Below are 13,914 nucleotides of genomic sequence, written 5' to 3'. Positions count from 1 at the left end.
AGATCCATGGTTTTGGGGTAGATTCAAACAGGTGGTGGTTTCAACTATCTTGCCAGGAGGATCTGCCAATAAAGCCATGAATTTAGCAAAACAATTAGGATGCTGGGCAAGGGGTGAGCTGAACAAGACATCACAAATTCTAGACATGTTAACTGCAGATGTGCAAAGTGTTAACCATGCTGTTTTGCAAAATAGAGCTGCTGTAGATTTTTTGCTCTTAGCACAAGGGCATGGATGTGAAGAGTTCGAGGGAATGTGTTGCATGAATCTGTCTGATCATTCGGTGTCCATTCACACTAAGATAAAAGTATTGCAACAGGGACTTCACAAACTTAAGGAAGAAGACGGTTTAGGAATTGACGAATGACTTAAAGGCTTAGGACTTGGACCGTGGCTGAGGAACCTTGTGATCTATGCTATAGGATTGCTGGGTGTAATTTTACTGTTTTTACTTATTTTGCCTTGTATCTTTAACTGTATTCAAAACATGGTCATCCGTACAATAGCCAAAACATGGCAAACTAATCTCCTTGCTCAAGAAGAAAACGGGGGAAATGTGGAGAAATTTATTCATAATTGGTTAGCTGAGAAAGGCCATACTGACATAATGCCGCTGGTTAAGCTGAAGGAAGAAAGTCAGCAGTCAGCAAGCTGAAAGGAAAGGTCAGCAGTGACCTTGCTGCAACATGAGGATAGGTGTGGGATCTCAGCACCTCAGGACGGAGGTGCAGAGTGGCCGAGAAAACCCTTGGGGGGCTCGGGAGTCCTGGAATGTTGCCAGAAGTGTCTGGTGGCAGGAGTTTGATCCTACACAGGAGACGACACCTGTATGAGGATGGGAGGATTTCACTGGGTGAATGGTGAAGGGATAAGTTAATTAGAGTGATAAACACAGGGTTTAGGATTTCTGTAGAGGGGGGTCTAAAGAAGTAAGATGGAGGAATTGGGGCGTGTCCTATTCTTCTTCTTCTTCTTCTTCTTCTTGGCCTCCATCTTCTGTGGTGATGGTGGCACTTTGGGATTGGTTATTACTAGAAGTGCACTGGTTAATAAGGGTAAAAGGTATTGGGGAAAAATTATAAATATTGTATACGTAACTTTGAGTATAAAGATAAGTGACCGCCCTGGGGGCTCTCAGTGTGCTCATGGCTGGCTTGCTGTGCAGACCTCTGTTGGGCTGAAAGAAAATCTTTTAGATAAACAATTAATAAACACCGAGACCGAGAAAAGATCTGAAGTCTCTCCTCGTCCTTTGAAGCGCCAGACTGTCCAAGGCCACTCTGGGCCTTTCCAGGCCACCTAAACAGCCGAGAAACCGAGAGATAGGGAGTAGAGATTATTCCCGAATATATCCTGAGAATATGTAGAAAATATCAAAAGTAGAACCATAGGAATGCAGAAGTAGGCGTAGATGCTGATATGTAACTGACCAATCCTGAGCTCAACTTTTGCAATATGTATGAAGCTCATTATTAACTGTATTTAACCCGCCGTACTGATCAATAAAATTGGGCCTGTGATGATCAAATTGATGTCCTGGTTCCCTTCCGTCAACACTGCCAGAACAGGGAAATATCCAGATCTGAGCACTGGCAGTGGCAGCAAACACCAGGTCTGGGCACCTGTATTGGCATCAGGAAATTGCCAGATTTTGGCTTTCTGTGTCAGCAAATTGCTGGACTTGGGCTGTGCCAGCCCTGGGAAATTTCCGGATCTGGGCACTTGTGCTGCAAACACCAGATCTGGGTGGTGTCTCGTAGTGTGCTTTTATACTTTGTAATACTTTGCCATAGTTTTGTTTTTGAATCCCCGTCTTTTTCCCAAATGGTTCATTCCAGATGGTACCCCCCTCCCTTTACCTGTGTAATCCCTTTCTCTTGCTGAGATCATCCCCAAATCCCCACCCTGGCTCTCTGTCAATCACTCAGCATCCCATCCCCTCCATCTAGAAGCTTTGGTCCAGGATGTCGAGTGATTAGCAAGAGGCCAGGGGTGAGCCCCCCAAGCCTTGCCCCAAATGCTGTCCTAAATGTCTGTCCCCCAGTACCCATCCCTTAGGGTCACTTATTGTTTAGTAAAATGTTATCTACTTTTGGTTTCCACCTCCCTTTAAATGTAACCTTGGCACATCTCCCGGGGCTCTCAGCAGGAGCCCCCTGAGGTGTAGGGGCTCCTTTGGGACTCCTAGAATAAAATCTGGGATTAACCCCTGCTAAGAGTCGGGCCTTAATCTTGTACCCATGTCTCTGGTGTCTCTCCTGCGGCAAAGATGACCACCTGCCCTCCATACCCTCGGGGCTTGGGAGAGTGTCTCCCCGCTGTCGGCCATGTCGGGGTTCCTCCCTGGTGTCTGCCAACTCGGGACTGGCTGAGGGTTCCTGAGAGGCTCCCAGAGGGACAGAGACACTGCCCGTATAGGTAAACTGAATGGCCCTGGGATTTTGGAGGTAATTACAAATTGGCCTGAAGGTGAAAATTTTGGTGTCACAGATGAAGAACAAGACCAGCAACATGGACTGAAGAAGCTCCTCCATATAACCAAGTTTTCCCAGAGGAAACACGCTACGGTCTTTTCACTGATGGTTCCTGTCCAATCGTAGGGATGAACCGGAAATGGAAAGCAGCCATATGGAGCCCCACACGACAGGTTGCAGAAGCTACTAAGGGAGAAGGTGGATCAAGTCAATTTGCTGAACTCAAAGCTGTTCAGCTGGCCCTGGACATTGTAGAAAGAGAGAAGTGGCCAAAGCTCTACCTCTACACTGATTCATGGATGGTGGCCAATGCTCTGTGGGGGTGGCTGGAGAGGTGGAAAGAGGCTAACTGGCAGCGTAGAGGAAAACCAATTTGGGCTGCTGATGAGTGGAAAGACAGTGCTTCCAGGATAGGGAGGCTGCCTGTGAAGGTCCACCACATAGATGCTCATGTTCCCAAGAACTGGGCTAATGAGGAACACCAAAACAATGAACAAATAGCAAAAATAGAGGTGTCAAAGACAGACTTAGATTGGCAACATAAGGGAGAGTTTTTCCTAGCTTGATGGGCCCATGATGCCTCAGGTCATCAGGGTGGAGATGCCACCTATAAGTGGGCACGAGACCAAGGGGTGGTTCTAACCATGGACAGTATTTCTCAGGTTTTCCATGACTGTGAGACGTGTGCTGCCATCAAGCAGGCCAAGCGAGTGAAGCCCCTCTGGTACGGTGGGCGGCGGTCCAAGTACAAGTATGGGGAGGCCTGGCAGATTGACTACATCACACTGCCCCAGACACGCCAAGGCAAGTTCTATGATCTGACCATGGTGGAAGCCACCATTGGATGGTTGGAGACCAACCCTGTGCCTCACGCCACTGCCAGGAACACCATCCTGGGCCTGGAAAAGCAAATCCTGTGGACACATGGAACCCCTGAGAGGACTGAGTCAGACAATGGGACTCATTTCGAGAACAGCCTTATCAATACCTGGTCCAGAGAACATGGTATTGAATAGATATATCATATCACCTATCATGCACCAGCTGCTGGGAAAGTTGAACGGTGCAACAGACTACTTAAAATGACTCTGAAGGCAATTGGTGGTGGAACCTTTAGAAATTGGCAAATGAACTTAGCAAAAGCCACCTGGATGATCAACATCTGAGGGTCCATAAATCGAGCTGGTCCTGCCCAGTCTGAACCCCTGCACACAGTGGATGGAGATAAAGTCCCTGTTGTAAACATGAAAGGTATTTTAGGAAAGATTTTGTTTGTATTAATTCCACCCCAGTCAAAGACAACCCCATCTATGGGATTGTTTTTGCTCAAGGACCTGGTTACACTTGGTGGGTAATGCAAAAAGACGGAGAAAGCCGTTGTGTACTACAAGGAAACCTAGTCGTAAGTGAAAACTGTGTGTACGGTTTTACTCTGATGCAGATGGAAATAGAATAAGGGGTGGATAATGTCCTGGATTGCAAGGAAATATGTGTGTTCTGTTCCCATCTGTTAGAGGTGAAGCAGTTATCTTCTGTTAATTGGGCAGTTTTCTTTATCTCTTCCACAAACCAATCCTCCCTCTGGGGAGACATCTGCTGTTAATGAGCCATTGAGTGTCACTGCATGACTGATCAAAATTACATCATCCCATTGTGAGATGCTCCACCCAGACCAAGGAGCCAAGCATTCCTAACTAGATATAAAATCTGAGATTTTGGGACACCAGAACAGCCATTTCCACTGGATTCCCAGAGGAGCAGCAGCCTTTTCCATTGGATTCTCGGAGGAAGACTAGGCCTATCTACACCATCACTGGATCTTCAAAGGAAGACTACACCCTTCTACAGGATCACTGCTTCAACAGAACCACATCTGCCACTTCAGGAGGACTTCAGCCACCATTTCAATTGGACTGCTACCAGCACCCTGACCAACAGGGTGTCAGGAAATATTCTGACTCTGTCAGTGCTGTTTGTATTACTGCATGGTTTATTTGTTTAATTTTCTTCCCTAATAAAGAACCGTTATTCTTGCTCCCGTATCTTTGCCTGAGAGCCCCCCCTTCATTTCAAAATTACAATAATTCAGAGGGAGAGGGTTTACATTTTCCATTTCCAGGGAAGGTCCTGCCTTCCTTAGCAGACACCTCTCTTCAAACCAAGACATAAACCCTTAGGGGAAAATTGAAAATATATACCCCACACTCAATTAGAAGTATCCTAAGCCAAAAGGCTGAGAAATAGCTCACTGATTCCTGTATGTTAAATTATGAGGCCATCTTAATAGATAATGATTTAGAGGGAATTGTGTGTAACCAACTCAACCCTGCCCAGTTTTTCTATGGAGAACCAGATGAGGAACTAATACATAATTGCCTAGAGGTTATAAACTATCAAACTAAAGGAAGAGAGGACCTAACAGATCAACCACTCCAAGGTGGAAAATGATTGTACATCAATGGATCTTCATGAGAAATAAAGGGGCACAGGGTATTGGGGTACACTATAGTGCATGAAGTGTTGGTAGCGAGAAAAGAGAAAGTTACCTTCCAACTGGTCAGCCCAAGGTGTGAGTTGAATGCCCTAAAACAAGCTCTGGAAACATTACCACAGAAAACTGGAACAATAGATACAGATTGAAAATATGCTTTTGGAATAGTGCATGACTTTGGAAAAATATGGGAAGAGAGGGGGCTATTCAATTTAAAGGGAAAGGGACTGATTCACAAAAAATTTCTTTTAGAAGAGTTAGAAACCTTACAATTACCAGAGGAAGTAGCAGCGGTGTATGTTAAAGGACATAAAAAAGCGGCAACTCAGGAGGAGTGAGGGAACAGTTAGGTTGATCTAGAGGCTAAAAATGCAATTGAATCAGAGACAAAAAAAGTAATAATAGTATTAACAGCCATGAGAGAAATGCAAAAAGTCCCCATATTCAGTGGGACAGAAGAGGAAGAACTCCTTAAAAGAGAAGCTAAGAAAGATAAAAAAGAGAAGTGGAGATTAGCAGATGGGAGGCAAGTGTTGAATAAACTCCTGGCCAGGAAAATGCTAGAAGGCATACATGGAACAACACATTCGGGTACACAAGTGCTAAGTGATCAATTTCTATGGGATTAGGACTGCATAGGAATTTTCAGAATAGCTAAGCAAGTAACTGAATGGAGTGTGATATGTTAACAAGTGAATAAGAAAATCATGAGGAAAACCCCCAGAAGAGGGTGACAACTAGCATTAGGGCCCTTCCAAAATATCCAAGTAGACTTTACTGAGCTTCCCCACATACAACAGTGGAAGTTTTTGCCAGTGATAGTAGATCACTTGACTCATTGGATAGAAATGGTACCCACTGTGAAAACCAATATCAATGTTGTAAGTAAAACATTTCTAGAATCAATCATTCCCTGATATGGGATGGCAAACAGGATTGATCCTGACTGGGGAACTCATTTTACATCAAAGATATTGCAGAAAGTTGTTCAGGCCCTGGGAGTAAAATGGGAATTACACACTCCAAGGCATCCACAGAGTTCTGCTCGGGTTGAAAGAATGAATCAAACTCTTAAAAGAGCTCTAGTTAAGCTAATGATTGAAACCCAAATGTCATGGATAAAATGTCTCCCTTTGGCCTTAGGAAGAATTAGAACCCAAGCCCAGTCAGATATGGGGATGTCACCCTATGAAATGATGTTTGGGTTACCCTTCCTGACCTCACCCCAGAAGGTTGCCACCTATGAGGGAGGGGAAGCCAATGCCAAGAAATAAGTTATGTCTATAGCACAAACCTTAGAAGGGATATGACACAAAAGGGCAATTCCTCAAACTACCACCCTGGATTTCAGAATCCATAATATTAATCCCTGGAATTGGGTGATGATTAAGTCATGGGGAGATCAGCCTCTAACTCCTCAGTGGGAAGGTCCCTTTCAGGTACTGCTCACCACCGAATCGGCCATGCGAACTGCAGAGCAGGGATGGATTCATGCCAACAGAGTCAAAGGCCCAGTAGAAGAACTCAAAGAGTGGACTACAACATCCAGGCTGGATGAAACAAGATTGACTCTCAAGCAGAGACTGAAAGACAACCAGAAAAACACCAAGACACCCAAAAAGTAGAGTCAAGCTTCCATCAACCATCTTGAGATCTGTCTTCCTGTTTCAATGGGTGAGAATTATCAGCATCTGTTGAGGGGAAGTACACAAGGGACTGTAAAAGGTAATGGGACAGCTTCTTCAAGAAAATAAGAGAAAGGAAGGTTGGCAAGACTGGGTTGGCCCCTTTGTTTGCTACCAAGAAGGCTCCATAGCCCTGCTGCGAGCAGCAACCCCGTAGGCATGGTAAGGTAGGGACAAAAGGCCATACTGGACCTCTATAATTCCTCAATTGTCTTTTAATTCAACAAGGACTGGAGGGCAGGGCCAAGTTGTCCTCTGTACTCACCCCTAAGGTACACTGACTATGGGTAGCATCCACATAGGCACGGTAGATGGGAGTCAAAGCCATACTGGACCTCTGGGATGCCCTTTTGTTCATTCCAAATAAGTGTGTCTAGGGAAAACCTGAGATTTTTTCTCCTGTTCCCACTGTCTTTGCCCACATCAACAGATGCTGGTATGACTCATTCAAAAGTGAGAGAAAATTTTTGAATCAATTGTTTGAAAAAAATTACTTCTAGAAAAAGAAATGGGGGGTTTATTATTGATGAGTAATCCTATGGTTGACACTCACAATGAAGGAGTGGACATTAAATATATGTTATGAGAAGTTTTGTATATGTATAGTTATCCTTCCCCTCCCCCTTGCATTGTTATCACAGGATGGCCTCAATAGTCGGGGCATTTGGGCTTGTTATTATGGCAGCACCTGACCTCCAATCAAGGTGTAAGACAGTGATCTCCACCACTGGACAGAGAAGAAGGAGTCAATTGACAAGGCTTTGGGAGGGGCTAGAGGTATAAAAGACAGAGCATCCAATCTGTAGATATGCACATGGTGACTGAATTTTTTGCTCCTGATGCTGTATTGTTTTCTTTATTCAGTCGTCTGTTGTATTTTTATAAGGTCTTAATAAAGTATTTAAAATTTTGAAAGTAAAAATTATTTTTCACATGGAAATAGGGAATTTGGGGCAAGGTTGTCCACACTGGGTCAGCTCTCAAGGTACAACTTCACTGACCACCCCAGACCTCCTTAGGAAATAGCCTGGATCAAAACCAATCACAGAATGCTGCAATGACCACTTCTCTACAGAGAACAGTAATAAAATACATTCCTTAAGATAGGAATACATATTTCTTAGAAGCTCTTTGAAATATTTCTCCAAAAATATAAAAAGAAATATTCCAAATGAACTGTTCCAGAGCTGAGGAAAATCAAGGCAGAGCCATGGTTTGTGAGGACTTGCTTGATCCTAATGAGCCCTGTGGTACATTTGGAACTGAGCCCTTGAAACTCAGGGCCTGAGAGGGGATTGCACAAACCTTTCCAAGAGCCGAAATCAGAGGAAAAACTCAAAGTGTCTCAAAGCTTGAATGGGTCTCACAGAGGTCCATCCCCGACACAGGCTCCTCAATGGCTCCTTGGAAGACAGAATTGGAGGCCAGGATGGCACAAAATCTTCTCAGAGAATCAGAGTGTAGAAAGGAAAATTCAAAGTACCTTAAAAATCTTGAGTATCTCAAAGCATTAATGGGCCCACTGAGTGTCAGTACAAAGCTCTCAAGGGACTCATTAAAGCAGATAACTGGGGACATGATTCCACAAACCTCTCACAGAGTGTCTATCAAAAGGGAAACAACCAAGTACCTTAAAATAACTGAAGTACCTTGAAGCATTATAGAGCCCACTGAGTGTTGTTACTGACAAAGCCTGTCCAGGGACTAATTACAGCAGATAATTGGAGGCCATGATTGCACAAACCTCTCAGAGACTCCAAGGCAAAAGCCAAACCCAAAGTCCTGTGAAAAACCTGCAGTCCCTGCAGGGAGCATTCAGGAGCCCCCAGGGCCATTGCTGAGCAAGGCTCTCCAGAGACTCCTTCCAGCAGATCCTTGAGGCCACTGGGATGTGGGCTAGGGGGGGATGCTGAGGGCAGGACAAGGGGCTGACAGGTCCCAGCCTGGCTGGGGCTGTGCCAGGAGGCCCCAGGGCCTCAGGACAAGGTGTCTCCTCACAGCCCTTGGTGGCACAGACCCTGCTGTGCCCCAGGGCACCAAGACTTGGCTTCTCTTTGTCCCCACCTGTCATCACTGCCTCCAGTTCTCTGCTCTGCCTGGGGTCTGGGGACACTTTCTCTGTCGTGTCCCTCAGTGGGACCCATTAAAAGTCCAAGAAACTTTGGAGTTGGATTCTAACTTGGAGTTCTACAGATGTTTATTCAGCTCCCTCTCAGAGACTGATATTCAGGGCCTGAGCACAAAGCCCCAGAGGCTCATTAAAGTCCTTGTGCTTTGTCTGTGTTGCTGAGCTGAGCTGGGCTCCTGGCACTGAGGCAGCTCCTGGTAACCAAGAAGAGCTTCAAAAGCACATTTCTCTTGATGAGCAGCTCTTCTGCCAGCCCAGCAGGGCTGAGGCACTTTCTGCAGCCATCCCGGGCACAGCACAGAAGCTCAGAGAGCTTCAATCAGTCAGGGCTGGGAAGGTGCTGAGAAGTGCCTGGGGCAGAATCACTGCCAGCCCTTGGCACATGAACCTCTGGCTGCAGGACAATGCAGCTGCAGCTCCTGGAGTGATCTCCTACAGCTGGAATATCCCAATGCCTACAGACCCTGTGAGTTCATTCTCTGATTGTCTCTTGTGCAGAGCAGCCAGGGGTGCCCAGGGCTGTCCTGCTGAGCAGGGTCCTGCAGCCCAGGGTGCTGTGCTGGGGCAGGGACTCTGCTGCTGCCAGGGACAGCTCTCAGCCAGCCCTGGCAGCTGCGCCCAGCACTGGGGGACAAGATCTGGGTGGGAGGAGAAAGCTGGTAAGGATTGGAAGTGTTCTCTTTGTGTGGGGAGGATGCTGCATTGTTCAGGGCTGCTCTTAGCATGGCATTTAACTGCAGAACATTTCCAAATAGGTTATACAGGGTGCACAGCAAGAAAGGGGCTACATAAAAGGGAAAATCCTGCTTTTTTAATCTAATGACCTGGGCTGCCTTGATGGTAATTGCCCAAAGATATAAATCTCTTAGTTTGGGTGAAGATAATGAAAAAATTTCTCTCAGATGTGAATAAACCAATAAGTGACAGAAATCAGCACAAGGCCTCTCACAGGCAGAATCAGTGTCGCTTTTCTAGCCTCCTCAGGGTTGATCTTATATTCGTATCAGACCCTGCAGAGCCACAGCTGCCCCTGGGCAGTGCCAGAGCTGGGAGGAATCTGCATGGCAGACCTGAACCCCCAGGTCTCAGTGGGCTTTGGCAGCAGTGGCAGCGCCCAGCCAAGGGCACAGGGAAGCAGCTGCTGGCAAGGACAGCTCCCGGCAGCAGAGCCCTGGGAAGGCAGTGGAGGGAAAGTGCCTCCAGGCTGTGCTGGGATATTTAAAGTCCTCTTCAAGCACAATTATTCCATCATTACTTTTTTTACAGATCTTGATGCCAAGACAGAACAAATGTCTAACAGAAGCTCCATCAGGCACTTCCTCCTGCTGGCATTGGCAGACACGTGGCAGCTGCAGCTCCTGCACTTCTGCCTCTTGCTGGGCATCTCCCTGGCTGCCCTCCTGGGCAACGGCCTCATCATCAGCGCCATAGCCTGCGGCCACCACCTGCACGTGCCCATGTTCTTCTTTCTGCTCAACCTGGCCCTCACTGACCTGGGCTCCATCTGCACCACTGTCCCCAAAGCCATGCACAATTCCCTCTGGGACACCAGGGACACCTCCTGTGCAGGGTGTGCTGCACAGTTATTTCTGAGTTTCTTCTTCATCTCAGCAGAGTATTTCCTCCTGACCATCATGTGCTACGACCGCTATGTGTCCATCTGCAAACCCCTGCACTACGGGACCCTCCTGGGCAGCAGAGCTTGTGCCCACATGGCAGCAGCTGCCTGGGCCATTGGCTTTCTCAATGCTCTCATGCTCATGGCCAATACATTTTCCCTCCCCCTTTGCAAGGGGAATGCCCTGGGACATTTCTTCTGTGAAATCCCTCAGATCCTCAAGCTCTCCTGTGCCAAATCATATCTTAGGGAACTTCGGCTTCTGGCTGTTAGTGCCTGTTTATTTTCTGGATCTTTTGTGTTCATTGTTTTCTCCTATGTGCAGATCCTCACGACTGTGCTGAGGATCCCATCTGAGCAGGGACGGCACAAAGCCTTTTCCACCTGCCTCCCTCACCTGGTGGTGGTCTCTCTGTTCATCACCACTGCAGTGTTTTCTCACTTGAAACCCCCTTCGATCTTCTCCCCATCCCTGGATGTGACCCTGTCAGTTCTCTACTCAGTGGTGCCTCCAGCCCCTAACCCCCTCTTCTACAGCCTGAGGAACCAGGAACTCAAGGCTGCAGTGTGGAAACTGATGACTGGATAGTTTCATAAACATTAAACTGCTGGCCAATTTCTGCAAACCACTTGAAATAAAGTCATCTTTGATCCTTCTTTTTGGTTCATTTTGGAGGTTCTTTCTCTTTTTATTTTACTTTTTTAGTCTTGTCCACTAATAAATATAATTGTTTTTGCCATTTTTCATTTTGTTTCTCTCCACCTTCCCTGTGGCCACAGACTGTGTCAATGAGCTCTTGGTGCCTTTAAATTAACTAAAGGATCTCCCAGCAGAGTTTTCTGCAGAGATGCCCTTTTGTTACCTTCTCTGGAGCTGCAGCAGCAATGTCTGTGTGCAGAGCTGGGGGCAGATCAGGGCTGGCCCAGCAGCTGTGCCCAGCAGCAGCAGCACTTCGTGTTGCCAGTGCTGCTGCCGTGGCCCTGCCCCGCTGCCCTGGTGGCCCTGGTGTTGCTGCAGGGCCTGAGTGCTCTCGGGGCCGGGCACAGCCCTGGGGGTGGCAGTGCCGGGGCTGCAGCAGGGACAGGCCATGGGCACTGCTGGGGCAGCGCTGACGCCTCAGGCCAGGCCCTGGGGGCTCCAGGCTCCTTGCCCAGGCTCTCTCAAGATCACGCCCAGGCCAATGCTCAGCACAGAAAACCCCCATGAGCAACCCCAAGCTGGCCGTGGTCAGGCTGGGGGCAAACAGCATGGCTGGTGCTCTGCAAGGGCCCTGGGGGAGATGGAAAGGAGCAGCAGAGCAGGGGCTGGTCCATCCCCAGTGCACTGGACAGCTCAGGGCAGCATCCCAGAGCGTCCTCATGGAGCTGCCAACAACATCCCCCCTCTGCATACCTGGCCTGTCCCCCAGCTCACACAGGTGCCCCATCCTTGCAGGCACAGACACGGCAGCACTGGCTCAGCAGCCCCTGTTTGCATTGCACAGAGCAGGGGGAGCACCCCCATGCTGTTGCTGTGGGGACATGCACCTGAGGGAGCACAAATGCCATCAGCCCCTGGGGCCAGCAAGGGCTGGGGGACACCAGGGAAACCACTCAGCTTTGTCCTGGCCTCTGCAGTCAGCCAGAAAGTTTGTTCCCATCTGCTGGGAGTTTCCTGTCCCACTGCAGATGCTGTTGCTCAGAGCCAGGGCTGCCTGGCAGCCACCCCCAAACTGCCCTGAGCATTTCCTTGGCTTCACCTTTGCTTTCTTTACTCTCCCTGATACAAATTTCTACCTCTTGCCCACCCCGGTTCCCTCCCCTGCAAACAGCCCATCCCTGTTTGCCCTTTCCTCTCTGGCCCCACTCCCCATTGCAGTTCCTGACTTGGCACCATGGGAATGTCCCTTTGGGCAGCAGGATCATCCTACAAGTGCTGCAGGAATTGTCTTCAGGCTCCTGCATTGCCTGGTGCAGCTCCCTTGCCAGAGGCACCCCAGTCCAGGGGGGCACATCTTGGCTGCTGCATCTGGCTCTGGGGCTCCCTGTTCTGGGCAGTGAGGAGGGGCTGCAGAGGCTCTGCAGGACTGACAGGATGGGCTTTGGGGATGGCAGGAGAAGCTGAGGAACCTGGGCTGCTGGAGCATCTGAAGAGGAGGCCCAGGTCTCATCCTGCAACTACTCCAAGGGTGGTTTCAGAGAATCCCAGAATCAGCAAGGTTGAAAGAGGCCATGGAGATCAAGTCCAACCTGTGCCCTGACACCACCTTGTCTCCCTGGGCCTCCTCTCCTCCAGGGTAAACAACTTCAGCTCCCTCAGCCGCTCCTCACAGCTCTTGTGTTCTAGACACCTCGCCAGCCTTGTTGCCCTTCTCTGGACACGCTCCAGCCCCTCCATGTCCTTCCTAAATTGGGGGCCCAGAACTGTACACATCACTAAAGGTGCTGCCCAAGCAGTGCTGAGCACAGGGGAAGAATCCCTGCCCTGCTCCTGCTGGCCACACCATTCCTGATCCAGGCCAGGAGCCATTGGCCTTCTTGGCCACCTGGGCACACTGCTGGCTCCTGTCCAGCCTGCTTTTCATCAGTCCCTGCAGGTCCCTTTCTGCCTGACTGCTCTCCAGCCCCTCTGTCTGCAGTCTGTAGCACCTCAGGGGTTGTTGTGGCCAAAGGGCAGGACCCGGCACTTGGACTTGTTACACCTCACCTTGTTGGATTTGGTTCCTGGATCCAGCCTTTCCAGGGCCCTGTGCACAGCCCTCCTACCCAACAGCAGATCCACACTCACACACAGCTTGGTGACACCATGCATCCATGAGTCCCTGGAATGTCCCAATAGTCTCCATGATTCCATGAGGCCTCCCAGTGTCACGTTGTCCCTTTGGGTCCATGGGACCCCTTGTTGTCACAAAGTCCCTTGGATCCTTGTGCCCTGCAGTGTCACAATAGCACTGTGGTCCCTCAAGGTCCCACAGTGTCACAATTGATCCTTGGTTCCATGAGGTCTGGCAGTGCAGCAATGGTCTCCTTGTTTCCACAGCGACACAGTGGCCTCTTGGTCCCAAGGGCCACCATGGTGTCAAACATGTTTCCTTCATTCCATCTGTCCCTGTGGAGCAGCCCTGGCCCCTTGGTTCCATGGGGCCCTGCAGTGTCACAATGGTCCCATCATGACACCAGGTCCTGCTCTGTCACTATGTTCTGCATGGTTCCACAAGGCCCTGCAGTGTCACAATGGACTCTTGTTTTCCCAGGGCCCTGCAGGGTCACAATCATCGGAGAATCAATCAGGCTGCAAAAGACCTTGGAGAGCACCAAGTCCAACCTGGGACCCAACACCATCTTGTTACCCAGACCACGGTACTGAGTGCCACATTCAGTATTTCCTTAAACACCTCCAGGGACGCTGATTCATCCACCTCCCTGGGCAGCCCATTCCAATGCCCAACCACCCTTTCTGTGAAGAATTATTTCTTAATGTCCAGCCTAAACATCCCCTGGTTCAGCTGAAGGCTCTCTCTTCTTGTCCTGTCACTGTT

Source organism: Melospiza melodia, unplaced genomic scaffold (assembly GCF_035770615.1).
Source record: "Melospiza melodia melodia isolate bMelMel2 unplaced genomic scaffold, bMelMel2.pri scaffold_44, whole genome shotgun sequence".
Classification (NCBI taxonomy): Eukaryota; Metazoa; Chordata; class Aves; order Passeriformes; family Passerellidae; genus Melospiza; species Melospiza melodia.
This window is presented reverse-complemented; position numbering follows the sequence as displayed.